Source organism: Podarcis erhardii, assembly GCF_964252035.2.
Source record: "Podarcis erhardii genome assembly, chromosome: 3".
NCBI lineage: Eukaryota > Metazoa > Chordata > Lepidosauria > Squamata > Lacertidae > Podarcis > Podarcis erhardii.
In genome coordinates this window covers 5,123,319-5,141,049 of record NC_138507.1, presented here as the reverse complement: position 1 = coordinate 5,141,049, position 17,731 = coordinate 5,123,319, and the positions used below count along the sequence as shown (strand labels likewise).

The 17,731-nt window shown below is 45.9% G+C and overlaps 1 protein-coding gene and 1 pseudogene across 2 annotated transcripts in view; both read left to right on the top strand.

The window, feature by feature from the left end:
* MCM3 (minichromosome maintenance complex component 3) overlaps window positions 1–17,731 on the top strand; it is a 368,003-nt gene that overhangs the window by 190,402 nt on the left and 159,870 nt on the right. The gene's annotated exons all lie outside the window — the stretch shown is intronic.
* On the top strand, window positions 4,196–7,599 carry LOC309338637 (NEDD4-binding protein 3 homolog pseudogene; annotated as a pseudogene). Its single transcript has 2 exons — window positions 4,196–4,211; window positions 5,849–7,599. The product of its transcript is annotated as an NEDD4-binding protein 3 homolog pseudogene (transcript).

Sequence of the window (17,731 nt, the reverse complement as noted above, 5' to 3'; positions counted from 1 at the left end):
GGGGAATTTTTATGATTTTCTGTGACCACTGGGCCAGGTTGTTTTTTTTTTTGAAAAATTTTCTGAGTTTGAATTTCTGAGTGCTGGCCATGTTGTTATTTTTTGAAATTTTTTTTTGTCTGGGTGGGGAAGCAGTTGGGGAGGGGTTTGCAGCAGTTGGGGAGGGGCTGGGGGAGCAGTTGGGGAGGGGTTTGCAATTTCTGTGTTGTGGGTGGGTTGGTGCGTGTCTGTGGGAGCAGTTGAGGTTTTTGAAGACATTGGTGATTTTTGAAGCTTTTCCTAAACTTATTTTGCAGCCATTTGAGGTTTCTGAGGACTTCGGTGGTTGATTGTTGAAGCTTTTCCAGAACTTCTCTTTCATCCATTTGGTAAGCTAAACTTTTAAAACTTTTTTGGGGGTTTTTGGATTTTGGATTTGGGGTTGGGGTGCTTGGGATTCAAGGCCTTGGTTCTGGGTTTTAATTTCTGTGTGGTGGGTGGCTGGCTGCTTTTGTATTTTTTGGGTTTGAAGCACATCACTGATTTTTTTTTCTGTTTCTGAGTTTACGAAGGTAGGAGCTGTGCTGCCATGGGACCCAAGAAGACTGCTGCTGCGGTGGCCGGCGAGAGGAAGAAGGAGAAGGTGACGCTGGAAATGAAGAAGGAGATCATCTGGAAGCACGACGGCGGAATGCGTGTGACGGACATCGCCAGGGAGTACGGCAGGAACCCATCGACCATCGGGACCATCCTGAAGATGAGGGAGAAGATCCTGGTGACTGATGCAGCCAAGGGAGTCACCAGGATCGTGAAGAACCGCCCAGCTGTCCTGGAGGAGGTCGAGAAGTTGCTGCTCATCTGGATAGAAGAGAAGCAGCGTGCAGGGGACACAGTGTCTGAGGCCGTCATTTGTGAGAAGGCCAAGGCCTTGCACGCTGACCTCATCCGGGAACAGCCAGGAACCTCAGCCGAGCCAGAAGTCTTCAAGGCTAGCAGAGGTTGGTTTGACCGGTTCAAGACAAGATCTGGCATCCACAGCGTGGTCAGGCATGGAGAGGCTGCCAGTTCTGATGTTCCTGCGGCTGAAGACTTTGCAGCGGAGTTCCTGGAGGTTGTGACGACGGAGGGCTACGTTCCGCAGCAGGCTGCGCAGGAGCAGGCCTCACTGGAAGAGGAGGAAGCAACTGAGGAACGGCTGTCCTCCGAAAGACTGAGGGACATTTGCCAGAAGTGGAAGGAGGTGCAGACTTTTGCAGATCTACACCACCATGAGAAGCACGTGGCACATGACGCTGGGAACTTTTATGATACGAGGGTCATGTCGTCTTTCAGGGAGCTGCTGAAAAGGCGGATAAAGCAGCAGACTATGGACAGGTTCTTGACCAAGAAGCAAAGAGTGGAAGAGGAGCCTTCTTCGAGTGGTCCCCCAGAGTCTTAGAAAATGTACTGTACACTTTGTTGATTTTTAAATGTTTTTCTGTCATGTTTATAAAGTTAATTTATTTTCCCTTCAATTTTTGAACTGCTCTTTACAGTATGTGTGACTTTAAAGAGCAGTTAATAAACTGTTGTTGTACCAAATTTGGCTTTGTTTGGACTTTTTTTGACCATAGGAACGCATTAATTGATTTTCAATGCATTCCTATGGGATTTTGTGCTTCGCAAGACGAAAAATTCGCTAGACGACAAAAATTGCGGAACGAATTAATTTCGTCTTGCGGGGCACCACTGTAAATCATGAGAAGATACGCCAAGACTCGGTATGGCAAAGGGACTGATGGGGGAGGGGGGAAACTTTCCTTTCTTTCCCTATGTGATTAAACAAGTATCCCCTCCCCTCCCACAAGTCAGAAATGTTGTTTTAAGGACTTAAGCTGTGGATTTAAGGCTGTGTGGAGATAAACTTTCGAACCAAAGCATGTTTTAAGAAGAGTGTGGAATGTATAAGGGCTTTGGAATGACGCAGTTAAAAATTCTGTTGCCATATTGGGAAGTTCTGTCGGAGGACTTAAGTCTGAGAGGAGAAATAGAGAAATAGAACTGTTTTTATATTGTGAGTGAAACTCCTCAGTGGGACATAAGAACGACAGTTCTGTAATTAATGATGGAAAGAGCACTGTTATCTATGAAGGCGATGATATATGGAAACTACCTCGATTTGAGGATTGGAAGAACGGAAAAATTCACACAGGATTATTATTGGTGTTTATCGGCTTAAGGAGACTATCAGAAGAGATCATAAAGAAAAAAGAGAAAATATATGAACAAGATGTGAGGTGGAAACAGAAAGATAAGACTGGATAGAAATTATGAACTTTGTTTGGACTGATTTGGACATTAACGCAGTGGCAAGAAGATGATCAGAATCCCCCTTCGGATCTTGAAATATGGATTCCCTCAACAAAATTTAAAATTCGGCTTTGTAATTTGGAATTTATGTGATGTGATTTGATTCGATTTGATTGGCCGGTTAATAATTTTTATTATTATTATTTTAAAAAGAGGTTCTTTAATTAAAGGTTCTTTAATTCCTCCTCACTTTCTGCCATCAGGGTTGTGTCATCTGCATATCAGAGGTTGTTGATATTTCTTCCAGCAATCTTAATTCCGGCTAGGGATTCATCCAGCCAAGCCCTTTACCACTGTATATTTACATTCCATCTTTCTTCCAACAAGCTCGAAGTGGTTACAAGGTTCTCTCCCTCCCCAATCTTATCCTCACAACAACCCTTTGAGGTAGGGTAGGCTGAGAGGCAGCAACTCATCCAAGGTCACGCAGCGAGGTACACGGCTTAGTGGAGATTTGAACCCCGGTCTCCCAGCACTCTAACCCCTACACCACACTGCCTATCAGCAAGCTGGCTAGAAATGACTTCTTCCTCCAGCCAACCATCTCATGTGTAAAGGAGAAACCCAAAGAATATCAGCCTAGTATTGCCATATAGAGGACACTGCAGGCTATAGGATATAACATCCTCCAATCTGCCTTGAGCTCATGCCTGGCTGGGTAGCTGGCTAGAGCAGAAAGTCAGGAATTTTAGCCCAGTTGTGGGAAGAGGGGAGGTTGGAAGAACCAGATTTTCTCTGTGTGTGTGCAATTCCCTGGGAATGATGCAAAACCATCCCTGAGCCACCTCCCTGGGGCCTCTGCAGTCTCTCTTCCAAACATGTTAGGGCTACAGTGCTCAGTCATGTTGCAGCACACACGCTCTGCTATTAAATGTTAGGAAACTGGGGCAGATGAAGAACCTCTCTGGTCATCTTGTTCCTTGGACTTTAAATAAGTACCACTTCAAAAGCTTCCCCCCACCCGGTATTTGCCCCCTCCCACTCAATGGTCTGCTCCTGTTTCCAATTTTGGAAGGCTTTCTCACTCTACTCCAAAGCTCCCAAATGTGGAGTAATTCAGGGGGACAAACATTTGGATCAACCAGTGTGAGTTAAGAAGACAGTGCTCAGAACTGATACTTACGCAGGGCAATAATGGCAGACATGACTGTAAGGCCAAACTAACTCTGGACAGTAGGCAAATCCACATCCAACCTTGAATGAATTATACCAAATGAGCTACGGAGATTGTGGGGCCAGAGGGAGGAGAGAAAGGTTAAAAATCACCTTTAAAACAAATATTCAGGTCAGAGAAGTTCATCTGACAGCAGGTAAAGAGCTTCTAATTTGGCTGCCAGAACATGGCTGCCATTATACTTCCGTCCATTTGGATGAATGTTAACAGCTTTGTTTTAAATAAAAGGCACTGGTGAATGTTTCCAAGCATATTGTCTATGTCAGGATTGAAGTGAGGAAAATACTGGAGGGGAGCAAACACATGGCAGAGGATAAAGTTGTGGCCTAAATTAAATCCCATAACATCCAATTTGTTCACCTAACATCTTACCCCTTTTTCCTGTTGATTCACATCAACCGAAATACCTTCATCTAGGATTGTGATGTGAGCTGACACCCCTGGCTTGAACCTGTATCTGAGCAACCAAACAGCAGAGGAGAGGGAGTTGAAAGTTTTGGCAGCAGGGGTGCCAACTTGAATAAAATGGGGGGGGCGGCAGGTAACCATTTGAATGGCAATGCCCATAAACTGGGGGGGAGGAGCCCCCTCAAAGGTTTTAGTGGAGGCTGAAGACCCCTCAGCCCCTAGGAGTGGGCTCCTATGGTTGGCAGATAAAGACACTGAGAATATGCCCTTCAAAGGGTCACACAGATGGTGGTTGATGGAGGTATGACTAAACCCCGTGATATACAGAATGGGACAAGGCAAAGATGTCCGCTATCCCTGTTACCTTTTATTCTTGTCCTAGAAGTGTTGCTGTGAGATATTAAAGGAAAGAATTATGGGAAGAAAGATTTAAAAAGAAAACATACAAGCTAAGAGCATTTGCTGATGACATGATGTTGTCAAATAATTATGTCAAATAATTATGTCAAAATTTCAGTAATAAAAATGAATGTTTTGCCTAGAATGATCTTTTTATTTCAAACAATAGCTATTATGACTGATTTACTGTTTAGAGAATGGCAAAAAAGATTCATCTAAGTTTTGTGGCAATGTAAAAAACCATGAGTTAAAATGAAAGTACTGTGAGATGTGAAGGAACTGCCTGATTTGAAACTGTATTTTGCAGCCTGTTGCTGAGTGTGGAGGAAGTATTGGTTGATCTTAAGAAACAGGAGGGTTTTGGAACTAGAATGCCATGATTTGAGGTTTGGATGACATGGATATATGTTGTATGACAAGGTCGAAGTGAATGTGGACTTGAAAAATCATTTTGTTAGACGCACCATATTGAGAATCTGGAATAGATAGGTTTCATTTGAAAAGAGGCGACAGGTAAAGAGAAATGGTTAGTTTAGGGAGGCCTGGTGACTTCACCTATTACAGCTTTTCATTGTATAGGTTTGTTAGAGTTGTGCATTGCTTCCCACTAAGGAAGTCCCAAAGCTATGTACAGCTGTTCTTCTGGTTGGTGCCAGAGCATTCCAACATCCCACTCTTCCTGAATTCTGGGTGAACCGGAATAATTCCTAAACCACAAATTCCAGAACTGTAGCACACATGCACCATAACAAACTTAGTTGGTCTCTAAGGTGCCACTGGAAAATGTTCTAGCATCTCGAATTCAGGGTTACTTAAGGTGCTTTACACAAGCACTTTTCCCACCAGTAGCCAGTGTGGTGTAGTGGTTAAGAGCGGTAGTCTCGTAATCTGGGGAACCGGGTTCGCGTCTCCGCTCCTCCACATGCAGCTGCTGGTTGACCTTGGGCCCGTCACACTTCTTTGAAGTCTCTCAGCCCCACTCACCTCACAGAGTGATTGTTGTGGGGGAAGAAGGGAAGGGAGAATGTTAGCCGCTTTGAGACTCCTTAAAGGGAGTGAAAGGTGGGATATCAAATCCAAACTCTTCTTAACCTGGTACCGCAGGTTAAGTACTTAATTCCTTCCGGAGGTCCGTACTTAACCTGAAACTGTTCTTAACCTGAAGCACCACTTTAGCTAATGGGGCCTCCTGCTGCTGCTGCGCCCCCGAAGCACAATTTCTGTTCTTATCCTGAAGCAAAGTTCTTAACCTGAAGCACTATTTCTGGGTTAGCGGAGTCTGTAACCTGAAGTGTATGGAACCTGAAGCGTATGTAACCCGAGGTACCATTGTAGAAGATGCCCCCATGTATAAGACGACCCTTATTTTTTTGAACCCAAAATTAAGAAATCGGGCCAGAGCCCAAACCCGCACCGCCCGCACCCGTGTCAAAGCCCAACCCGAACCCAAGTCCAGGTCAGAGCTTGGGCCGCCCGCACCAGAGCCAGAGCCGAAAGCCATTATGGGCTGGCATTCCGCTTGTGTTTAAAACTCCATAGCAACAGAACAGGCCTCTCATGTGACCGTTAACCCCTGCCATTGTCTGTTTGATCCTTTCACTCTGGATTCTGAGCCTGAGAACGACGGCAGCATGGGCAACGTGGGCAGCCGAGTAGAGAAACGGGATTCCTTGCCGACTTCTCCAGGAAGTCTGCGTGGCATGCGTCAGCCAGACGGGCTGCTCCGGAAAGGAATGTCACAGCGTAGAGTTTTTGGCTACTTCCACTGGGGCAAGCGGGACACCCGGGCTGAGAAGAAGCACCAGTCATCTGGAGGTGGCTTTCAAAGGGACTATGAGAGTGACCAGGAGAACCAGTCCCCCGAGCGGTATTTCCGGGACCATCAACAAGCAGCCGATTTCTCCAAGAGCTCATTGCCTGAGTATGGATGCTTCAACAGGTGTCGGATCAGACCCTCTGCCTTCAAGGTGGTATCATGGAAGAGCCTGTTGTGCATGCCGAGGCAGTCATCAGCCAAAGGCCAGAAGCTGTCCAAGAGCAACAGGAGCCTGACCCAGAACAGCACCAGCAGCACCTCGCAAGGCAGCCCTCTCCGCAGTCACCTGCTGCACACCAGCAGCCTGGACGAGAGCACAAAGGCTATCCAAAGCCTCCCCACTGACACTCCACGTTTCAAACCTGCTCCAACCCAGCTCAGTGCTTCTTTAGGCCACAAGAACCAGACTGGCGACTCCTTAGACAGGGCTTTTCGGGGGCCACACGACGCCTTGGCTGTAGACAAAACACCTCCGTCTTGTAGGAGCCTGAGCCCCCTGCAGAGCTCTGGGGAACCACAGCCTCCGAATGAACCCACAAACTCCTTGGAAGATGTGGTGAAGCAGCTGGAGGACCAGCTGACTGAGAAGGGCATGGAGAGAAATCTGAGTGAGAGTGATGATCCCTTCACTCAGATATTTGAGGACAAATGGTGTTTGTGGATGGATGAGCTGGATGAACTGAAGCAGGAAATTCAGCTGAAGCTCTACAAAGCTCAGCAGCTAGAGAAACGGCTGCTAGAAGAGCTGGCCCTACGGCAGAGGCAGTGCGAGGAGCTGAGGCTGCAGCACCAACAGGCACAGTTGGGCGACTCTTCCCAAACCTTGCCAGAGCGTGGCTCCCCTGTTCCTCCATGGGACTCTCCCATGCAAGCATGCCAGGACGTTTCGGCTTGTGAAACAGATGGCTCTAAAAGTAGGGGGATGCAGGGGGAGAGTGCAGAGGGCGCTGAATGGCTAAGGAGAGAATTGCTGCGCGAGAGGCGCCAGGCCCAGCTGCAAGAGGCAAACTTTGAGCAGGAGCGGAAAACTTGGGAAGAGGAGAAGAAGATAGTCCTGCGCTATCAGCGGGAGATGCAGGCCAGGTATGTGGAGTTGTACTCCCGCAACCAGGCCCTGGAGAGGCAGCGAAGTCAGTTCCGGCAGTTCCAAGCTGAGCCCAGATGTATCAGCTAAAGGTCTGGTGAACCTCATCCATAGAGGATTTTGAAGACTGCTGCCGTCCATGGAATGGAATCCCAGCATTGCTCCTGGCATTTTCCGTCCATCCATAGTTGCCCTTGCTCTGTCTAGCTTGTTGCTACTTTGCATAATTTTGTTTATTCCACCACTGTATTAGTGTTTAATTTTCCATTCTTTTAACTTTGTTTGCCACACATTCATACAACAACACTGTTCTATTTATGTAATTATTTGATATATTATTCTTTCCTATGTACAAATATTTGAAATTTATTAATAAAATATTGGACACAATCTGCCTGATTGAAAATAATTGTAGTAGAACAGGTTCTAACACACAAACTCATTAACTGAATTTAGATCAACATATCAGCTGCTGTGCTGTTGTTGTTTTTTTAAAAAAATATAGGCATCTACTATCCCCTATCATAACCTTATTTGGTAGACCAGCGTGCTGGGTGCCGTGAAGCACACCAACATGGCATCATTTCAGCCAAGAGGGGCTTAACAAATTCACAAGACGAGACACTGCTTGAGAGAGTTTTGTGGTTAAGCAGTCTCTAAATGAAATAAAATGAAGTACAGCCTAGCAGCCATACTCCTAATTCCCTTTCTTCTCTCAGTCAAGAGGCAACACTGTGCAGTTTTGCCTTAAGGGCCCTGCTGGGAGGCTGTTCATCATAGAATTTTAGAGTTGGAAGGAACCATGAGGGTCAACTAGTCTAACGTCCTGCAATGCTGAATATTCTTGCCCAACATGGGGGCGGAATGTACGACCATGAGATTAAGAGTCTCATGTTTTTACCGACTGAGCTATCCCAAACTTTCATAAAAAGGCAAGAAGAAAAAGAAGAAGAAGAAGAAGAAGAAGAAGAAGAGGTAGTAGTATTGTCCTTCACCAGTGGGCCCCAGGGTGAGTAACAACAATTAAAAGTTCAAAATTTAAAAAGTTAAACAAATGACAGTCACAGGAATAGGGAGGATCCTGAAAATCTCAGGTGTCAAAAGCCAGGCTGAAGTTCATATGGTACATAGCAAATTTGTCAGATGCACCTCTGGGAGAAAGGATTTCCACAATTTAACGGTTGCCACAGAGTTTGCCCTTTTTAAGGCCACCACCATCCTGAACTTCTGAGGATGGTAAAGCTACCAAGAGGGGCCCCTTCTGCTGATCTTAACACCTGAGAGAGGGTCTGTACCAAAGGAGGTGGTATCTCAGATTTGGGGCCTAACTGATTTACGGTTTTAAACACCAATGCGATCACCTTGAATTAGGCTCAGAAACCTTCTGGAAATCCATGCTGTTTCAGAACAAGGAATATATGCATTCTAAAGGCAGCCCCAGCCAGTAATCTGGCTACTGCATAAGTGCGGTGGCCAAGTCAACACTGTCCAAAAAGAGGGTATCACTGGCACACCAGCTGAAGCTAGATATAGGCAATCCCACACACCAAGGTTACTTGGGCTTCCAGAAATAATCCAGTATTACTCCTAAACTATACACTTGCTGCTTCCAGGGGACAGCCTGCCTTTCCACCTCCTACACTTGAGGACATAAAACACCTAAGACCTAAGTTTCAATTTGTTGAGCGACATCCAGGCCACCACTACCTCTAAGCATCTATCTAGCATCTCAGCTGCCTCTTCTGATTCAGACAGAACACAATAAATATAGCTGGGTATCATCTGTAGTTGCCATCGTTGAAGCTAAAATCAGTAATCAAACATATGATCCCTCTTCATATGACCCAGCGTTAAGGACGATCAACATGGATGAAAAGTCTAAAGCAGTGGTTACAAGAAAGATTTATCGCCAGTATGTTTTCCTGATGGGAATTCTGGAAAGTACCTTGATAATAAATCTTTCTTGTCTATATTGGCTTTTCTCTTTTTCATCATTCTTGATGGTTAAACTGGTCTGCAGGCAACTAAAATTGGGAAGCAGAGTTGGGTGCTGGGATAGGAAAGGAGGAGGAGACTCATGAGGGTAGAATTTTCACAGTTGCATCTGCAGCGACCTGGAAGTAACGGAGCGCGTTACTTCCGGGTTTCGCCACTCGCGCATGCGCAGACAGTCAAAATGATGTCACGCGCATGTGTGGAAGCGGCAAAACGTGACCTGCACATGCGCAGACATGCTGTCGCGTCTTACGTTCTGTTCGGGATGCGAACGGGGCTCCAGAACGGATCCCGTTCGCATCCCGAGGTACCACTCCTGTTTTACACTAATAATTTCAAATGCCATATCTTGGCCAGTTAGAGGGGAAAACGAGAAGTTCCTGTCAATGCCAAATTTCTTTCTTCTTCAGTTAGCAACCATTCTCTCAAGACGGATCTTTGTGACATTCGTGTGTTTATTTCTTGATTTCTGTTTTGCATTTGCAGGTAGCTTGGCAGTTTTCCCCCAGCAATTCATCAGGACATTTGCCCATTTGTAGCAGAACATCACACTCCTTGATTTTATCCGCATACTGGCATGGGTTGGCTGTAAGCAATCAGGCCAAAACAAAGTTAGATGCAAAACAGAGAAAACCACTATTTAAATCTTTATTTCACAGTCTTGGTGTTTCCTCTCCCTATGGTAATGCTGACTTTCTCTCTATTTCTGGGCTTGATTGAACTTGTTACAACCTACAGAGGTCTAAATGGCCCTGACCCTGCCTAGCACAGGGAATATTTTCACTCACAACAATCTCCCAAGAGAATTCAGCTCTTAGTAGGAAGGTTTGTTATGGAAAATATTTTATTTGTGGTAATTCTTAAATGATAAGTCAGGGAGGCACACAGGACTAAATCATAATATTGATGGCTCTTATTCTATAAGAAATAAAACACATGACTCCCTAAGGAAAACTAGCTTTGCAACAGATACTTTAGAAAGAAAATGATTTAGAAGTCCATCTTATCCAGAAAAGTTGCTTCATATTATCAGTAACTTACTGCAGAGTTTATCTTCACAGTTCTGAGCGCAGTCTCCACATGCTGGACCTGGTCTGTAGGGTTCTTGTTTAACCCCTACACCACAGTATCAGCAAGCTGCTGATAGGCAGTATCAGCAAGCTGGCTAGAAATGACTTCTTCCTCCAGCCAACCAACCATCTCATATGTAAAGGAGAAACCCAAAGAATATCAGCCTAGTATTGCCATATAGAGGACACTGCAGGCTATAGGATATAACATCCTCCAATCTGCCTTGAGCTCATGCCTGGCTGGGTAGCTGGCTAGAGCAGAAAGTCAGGAATTTTAGCCCAGTTGTGGGAAGAGGGGAGGTTGGAAGAACCAGATTTTCTGTGTGTATGCAATTCCCTGGGAACGATGCAAAACCATCCCTGAGCCACCTCCCTGGGGCCTCTGCAGTCTCTCTTCCAAACATGTTAGGGCTACAGTGCTCAGTCATATTGCAGCACACACGCTCTGCTATTAAATGTTAGGAAACGGGGGAAGATGAAGAACCTCTCTGGTCATCTTGTTCCTTGGAGTTTAAGTAAGTACTACTTCAAAAGCTTTTCCCCCACCCAGTATTTGCCCCCTCCCACTCAATTGTATGCTCCTGTTCCCAATCTTTGGAGGGCTTTCTCACTCTACTCCAAAGCTCCCAAATGTGGAGTAATTCAGGGGGACAAACATTTGGATCAACCAGTGTGAGTTAAGAACACGGTACTCAAAACTGATACTTACCCAGGGCAATATTGGCGGACATGATTGTAAGGCCAAACTAACTCTGGGCAGTAGGCAAATCCACATCCAACCTTGAATGAATTATACCAAATGAGCTACGGAGATTGCGGGGGCAGAGGGAGGAGAGAAAGGTTAAAAATCACCTTTAAAACAAATATTCAGGTCAGAGAAGTTCATCTGACAGCAGGTAAAGAGCTTCTAATTTGGCTGCCAGAACATGGCTGCCATTATACTTCCGTCCATTTGGATGAATGTTAACAGCTTTGTTTTAAATAAAAGGCACTGGTGAATGTTTCCAAGCATATTGTCTATGTCAGAATTGAAGGGAGAAAATACTGGAGGGGAGCAAACACATGGCAAAGACCTCACTGGCTTGATGATGGCAACTTTAGTTAGCCGGGATGCAAGGCTGCATCTTTCTTTTTTCAAGTTTCAACTCTGATGCTGGATATTGTGGATAACCCCCAGCAGAGTTTCTAAATCAGAAAGTCATCATTCTAGGATTGGAGTTTGGACAGAATCTGGTTGTGGAACCAGTAGCACTGGTGACGATTATCTTGATTTATTTAAATACACACACGTGAGTGGTTGCTTAGGCACTGGTTCCGACTATCTGTCCTTGCCTCAGGGACAGAACTGACTTCTGGATTCCAGCGGAAGCCAGTGAGGGAAACAATTTTGCATTTAAAATAAACTTGATTATTTGTTTATGTTAACATCTGACCGGACTCCATGTCTCCCCGTGAGAAGCGGGGTGGTGGCAGCGAAGAAAGCAACCGCAGTGGTGGCACAGGGTCAATAGACCGTGAAACATCCGGGGGCCCTGTGTGTGATCGCCACAAGCTGCATTGGGGCTTTTGTGGGACAGAATATAGCCCCCATGCCACAGAAAGAAAAGGTCTGGTGCTGTCATCTTTGTGGGCAGAAAAATTTAAAAAGATGGAAAGAAGGGTAAGCTACCCCCGCATTGCAGCTCCCATGAAAAAAACACATGAGCTGCATCCTGAAAGGTGCAATACAGCTTTCCTCTGTGAAAAACCACACACACACAAATACCATTTTCAGCTATTATTGTCACTTTGGGGCCTGGTTTGGCTTAATGCAAAGCCAAACTATAGTTTAGTATTGAAATCATAGAACTATGGAGTTGCAAGGGACGCCGAGAATCTCGTCCAACCCCCTGCAATGCAGGAATATGCAATTGTCCCATACGGGAATCGAACCCGCAACCTTGCCGTTATCAGCACCATACTCTAACCAACTGCTTTTCACTCCTTCACAACTCATGCTGCCACCTGAGTCCACAGCTCGTCTACTCTTCCGCTTGCCTTGTTCCTGGGTCAAAGCATTTCCCCATGAGTTCTAGGCAGTGGCCTGAGCAGTTTTCTGTTTGCGCCGCCACTTTCCCCAGGAAAACCCACTACATAGCAATGAATCGGTGCAATCATCCACCCACAGGGAACTCCACTGATGTTTGCTCAAATCCAGTGCTAAAGAGAATTGTTTCCCAGGGAGAAACTGCAGAACAAGCACAAGTCTGGGTGAGTGAACCCAGATATTATATAGTAGGTGCATACAACAGTCTCCCAAAAGTTTTGTTTCTGTTGGTTTGTTCCATGAAAAACAGCCTGAGCTGGCTTTCAGTTTGAGCACTTCTACAACAGGGGAGTTGCTGAAGCCTTTTCTTTCAGGCAGAGTCATAGCTAGATGATCTTGCGCCCCTGGCAGAACCGTCCAGTTTGTGTCCCCTAGGTAAAGGTAAAGGGACCCCTGACAATTAGGTCCAGTCGCAAATGACTCTGGGGTTGAGGCACTCATCTTGCTTTACAGGCCGAGGGAGCTGGCATTTGTCCGCTTCCGCAGACAGTTTTTCCAGGTCATGTGGCCAGCATGCCTGAGCCACTTCTGGCGAAACCAGCACAACACACAGAAACACTATTTACCTTCCCGCCGGAGCTGTACCTATTTATCTTCTTGCACTTGATGTGCTTTCGAACTGCTAGGTTGGCAAGAGCTGGGACCGAGCAACGGGAGCTCACCCTGTCGCGGGGATTCGAACTGCTGACCTTTCAATCGGCAAGCCTAAGTGGCACAGTGGTTTAACCCGCAGCGCCACCCGCGTCCCCCTAGCCATGGACAAATTAGCTCTTCTTTTCACCTCTCCTCCAACCAACCCCCCCCCATTCAATTCACCCTCTATTTAAAACCATTTCTTATGAGGCAACAATCAATATTTATATTTATGGACATATTTTTAGCCGATTTTGTGCCCCCACATCACCTGCACCCCTGGCAGGGCCCACCTCACAACCCCCTAGCTACGGCTGGTTATATTTCCCTTGGGTCATGTCTCTCAGCTGCCTTTCTGGTTTGCAGAGTATCCCACCTCGTGGCTCAGCCTGTTCCCTATGTTCTGCACTACCTGAAGGGCTCGTCCACAATTCCGCTTGCCCCGTCCTAGAAAAATGGGTCTGAGAGATTTCCCTCTTCTTCTGAGCTTTCTAAGCATCGGTCTGAACAGCTTTATATTTGTCCTGCCACTTTCCTTGAGAAAACCCGCTGTTTACCATTGAATTGGAACAAACGCCAATCTGCAGAAAGGCTGATTGACATTTGTTCCTTCTGATCGGCAAGCCCTAGGCTCAGTGGTTTAGACCACAGCGCCACCCGCGTCCCACAAGTACAGTACTGTAGTCCAAATGGAAGATTACCAAGGCATGGATAAATGAAGCCAGGTGACCTTTTCCTGTGAGGGTTGTAGCTGCCATGCCTACCTAAGCAGGTAGAAGGTGCTTTGTGCCACAGAGACCACTTAAACCATCTTGTAACAAAGATGGATCAAGGAGCACCGGCAAACTATTAACTTGGTGCTTTAGAAGGAGTTCAACCCCTTCCAGCTTAGGTTGAGCACCCTCCACTCACTCAGAGATCCCAGTCTTCTTGGGGCTGAGCCTCTCATTGAAGCCATTGCCATAGCCAGGCACTGATTAAACATCCCAGTTGCCTTCCCTAGGTTTGCTGAGAAGTGAAATCAAATTGGATGCCACCTGCATACTGATGACATCCACACTCAACTGGCCTCATGCTGATGTTTCATGTAAATATTAAACTGCACAGGGGACATAAAATAAATCAAGTAGACTGGTTACTTGATTAATCGGTTAGAAAAAGATTATTAGTCAGATAAATTATCTGTAATCACATGACTGCTCTATTTAGTTTCAACCAGACAGCACGAGACAGTTTCAAGGGTAAAGTTGTACGTGATGCAGTTCATGGTCACACAACTAGTGTTTTGCTGACCTGACTTTTCTGGTCAGCTGGGAGGCATCACTAGTCAGACAGCATCTGCTTTTGTCTGTCCTGGACAGGATTCAGGCCACAGCCATTTTAATCGAGGAGCTAATGTTCTAGAGAAGTCTTTACAACAAGGCCCATTTAGCTCAGTGTCCAATCTTCACAATTGCTGGAGAGGCAACTTCCCAGCATAGAGTAGTCCTATGGGTAGAAGAGAAGAAGAATTGTTTGGATTTGATATCCCGCTTTATCACTACCCGAAGGAGTCTCAAAGCGGCTCACATTCTCCTTTCCCTTCCTCCCCCACAACAAACACTCTGTGAGGTGAGTGGGGCTGAGAGACTTCAGAGAAGTGTGACTGGCCCAATGTCACCCAGCAGCTGCATGTGGAGGAGCGGGGAAGTGAACCTGGTTCACCAGATTACAAGACTACCACTCTTAACCACTGCACCACACTGGCTCTCACTGGAGTTTTAGATTCGCACTTTGCCTCCACACACTGTACCTTCCCATGCTTCTTCCCTCCACCTCATGGCTATCGGCAGTGACAACTGCACTGGAAATCCAGGAGAGCAATGCCCACACTGCTTTACTGGCTTCTGCTGTCTCACCCCTCCATGAATTTGTCTAATCCTCTTTGGAAGCCCTCCAGGTTGGTGGTCATTACGCTATGTCCATTCCATAGCTTATATCCCATAGCTTATCTGTGCTCTGTGTGAAGTTTTATTGGACACTTCTAGTATTATGAGAAAGGGAGAAAAACTTGTTGCTATCTACTTGCTGTAAACCATGTGCAATCTTATAAATCAATCTTGACGTATAAGGCTGACATGCAGAGTACTTTTAATATTTGTGGTTGGGCACCATTGCCCTTGAAAGATAAGCTGAAGCTGTTTTTTAACTACAAACCAACAGCAAATGGTTGCTCAGTTGAGCATTCTGTTCCCAACGTTGGTGGATTTTCTGGATGTACTGGACGCAGAAAGGATGTATTAAGAAGCAATAAGAGGCTTGCCTGACTGCCCTGAATGCCCTTCATGGCTCCCAGGGCAGCAGCACATGGGCAACATAAGCTGCCTTCTACTGAGTCAGACCACGGGGCACCAGAGGGGTTTTTCTGAGGTAGTTTTATTTTGTCAGTTAAGGCATCCACTTCATAGCGAACTGTTCAGTTTCTGTTAATTGATTCTCATGAAAACTTACAGATTCTGGCTTCACACAATTAACTCAAGACAGTGTCAATTTACTCTTGGCAGAAAGCCAAGGTCTGCTTGACCTAGAAACTACTTACTCTGATTGGTTAACGACCAGCACTCAACTCTGTTATCTAGGGATGCTAGCACAGTTTGGGTTAGGTGTGTTAGGAGTAGGAGTGCTCTGTATGGTTAAGAGAGAGAGAGAGAGAGAAAGGATTTATTTTACTTTGTTTTGTATGCAGAGACTCTGCTGGTTTCTTTTTCCTTTTAATAAATCCTGTAAATAGTTATTCTGAGTCTACCTGACTAGACATTTCCACCTCAACTAGCTTCTTCGCCGTGCAGGAAAACTCTTCTATGTTTGGGCTAAAGCCATTAGAGCTATGCCTGACACTTCAAAGTTCCATGACGAACAATGGTAGTAAGTGCATAATCGGAAGTAGAAAGATAACAAGTGCTTTGTTCAATGCATACTCCATTTGTTTCAGATAACGGTTACAGTAGTAAATTTTAACTACAATCTTAGAAACTCATGACTAGCTGGTATTCTCCCCTGTCTAGAAATCAAACTTTATTCTACCCTTGTATACTCTGTGTAGATTAAACTCACAAGTGTGTTTTAGTGAATATTTGTGTGATGTCAAAATGATGGCCTGACCTGGGACTGGCACTGCTGGCAGCTGGCAGTGTTTGGTGAGGAAGCGGCCTTCATGGCTGCCTCACATGCTGGCGCTAGGCCCCAAAGGCTCAGCTCAGGCATGGCTTCCCTCCCTGCAGCTCTGGCCGGGATGAGGGAGCCTGTTGTGGGCGCCCTCGTTGAGCCCTCTCAAAAAAATGTGCCCAGGGCCACCCCCCAGCCCCCTCTACCCTCTGCAGCAGTTCCTTGTCAAATCTCCCTCTCTTTCCATATTGCCTTACTTGCATTGAGTTGACTTTGCTGGCGACATCATTGGTCACAGGACTAGACTAAATTGGCCCATCCTGGGGATTTTGCCAACCTCATAGCAATTGTTTCAACTTTGGCATTGGGTTGACCTTAGCATTGGTCGGTTGGAAGGGAGGTTGTAGACTCTGCCTGCCCCTCCAAAGAAAGGTGTATCCTGTTAAAAGTGTCTGGGAGGAGGTGCTTCTGTCTGGACGCCCAGGTGGGGGCTGGGCCATAGGTCTCCTCCCATCAGTAGTCCCATCAGGATGACCCTATTTGATATACATTGGTACCTCCAGTTGTGCACGAGATCCGTTCCGGAGCTTCGGTCAGATCCCAAGGGATTCGCAACCAGAGGTGCCTGTTCTGCACATGTGTGCAGTGCAGTAGAGTGCTTTTGTGCATGCGCGCACAGCGAAACCCAGAAAAATACCTCTGGGTTTGCCACGTGCGTAACCCGAAGGATACGCAACAGAGCTGTGCGTATCCAGAGGTACCACTGTACGTCATAGGACCTCCTCACAAAAGGTCAAGCACTTCAGGCACTGCCAGCAGACAGGCTGGCCATTAAGGATTGTACCCAATGCCCATGCCAAACCTCTTGCATCTGTAATCAATAACATTATGGTATAACATTTGGCCAACAGTTTTGGGTTTTGTGTATTCCTTAATAATAAAGTCAGGTTGTGTGGGGATTTCTGTGCCTGGGTACACAAGTCCTTTTGTAATGAAAAAATCAAGGTTAAAAACTGCAACCCTACCAAGCCAAAATGTTATCAGCCACTACCTTCCTTACTTTTTTCTAAACTGGAAATCAAAGTTGTCTACCTCACTGGTAACTTGTAACTCAGGCATCCCCAACCTTCGGCCCTCCAGATGTTTTGGACTACAATTCCCATCATCCCTGACCACTGGTCCTGTTAGCTAGGGATCATGGGAGTTGTAGGCCAGAACATCTGGAGGGCCTCAGGTTGGGAATGCCTGTTCTAACTCAAGAACATTAACAAACAAGTTAAGAAGCACAGGTCCCAGTGCCAACTTTTGGAGGACTCTGCTTTCCACATCCTTTCCCTGGGAGACCTGTGCAATTGTTCCTACTCTCTGCTTCATGTTACTTAGGACGTTCCTGGGCCACTTTGCTTCTTATCCCATGACTGCTTAGCTTATTCAGGAGTCTTTGGTGAGGTACTTTTGTTGAAAGCTTTTTGAAGGCTAAATACACAATGCTAAGTGGATCACCTCTGTCTTGACACCCTCAAACAACTCTAAAAGGTCAGTAAGACCTTGGTTCTACTTCAGCAAGTCTTGCTCTTCTATATGCTTGGGGTTC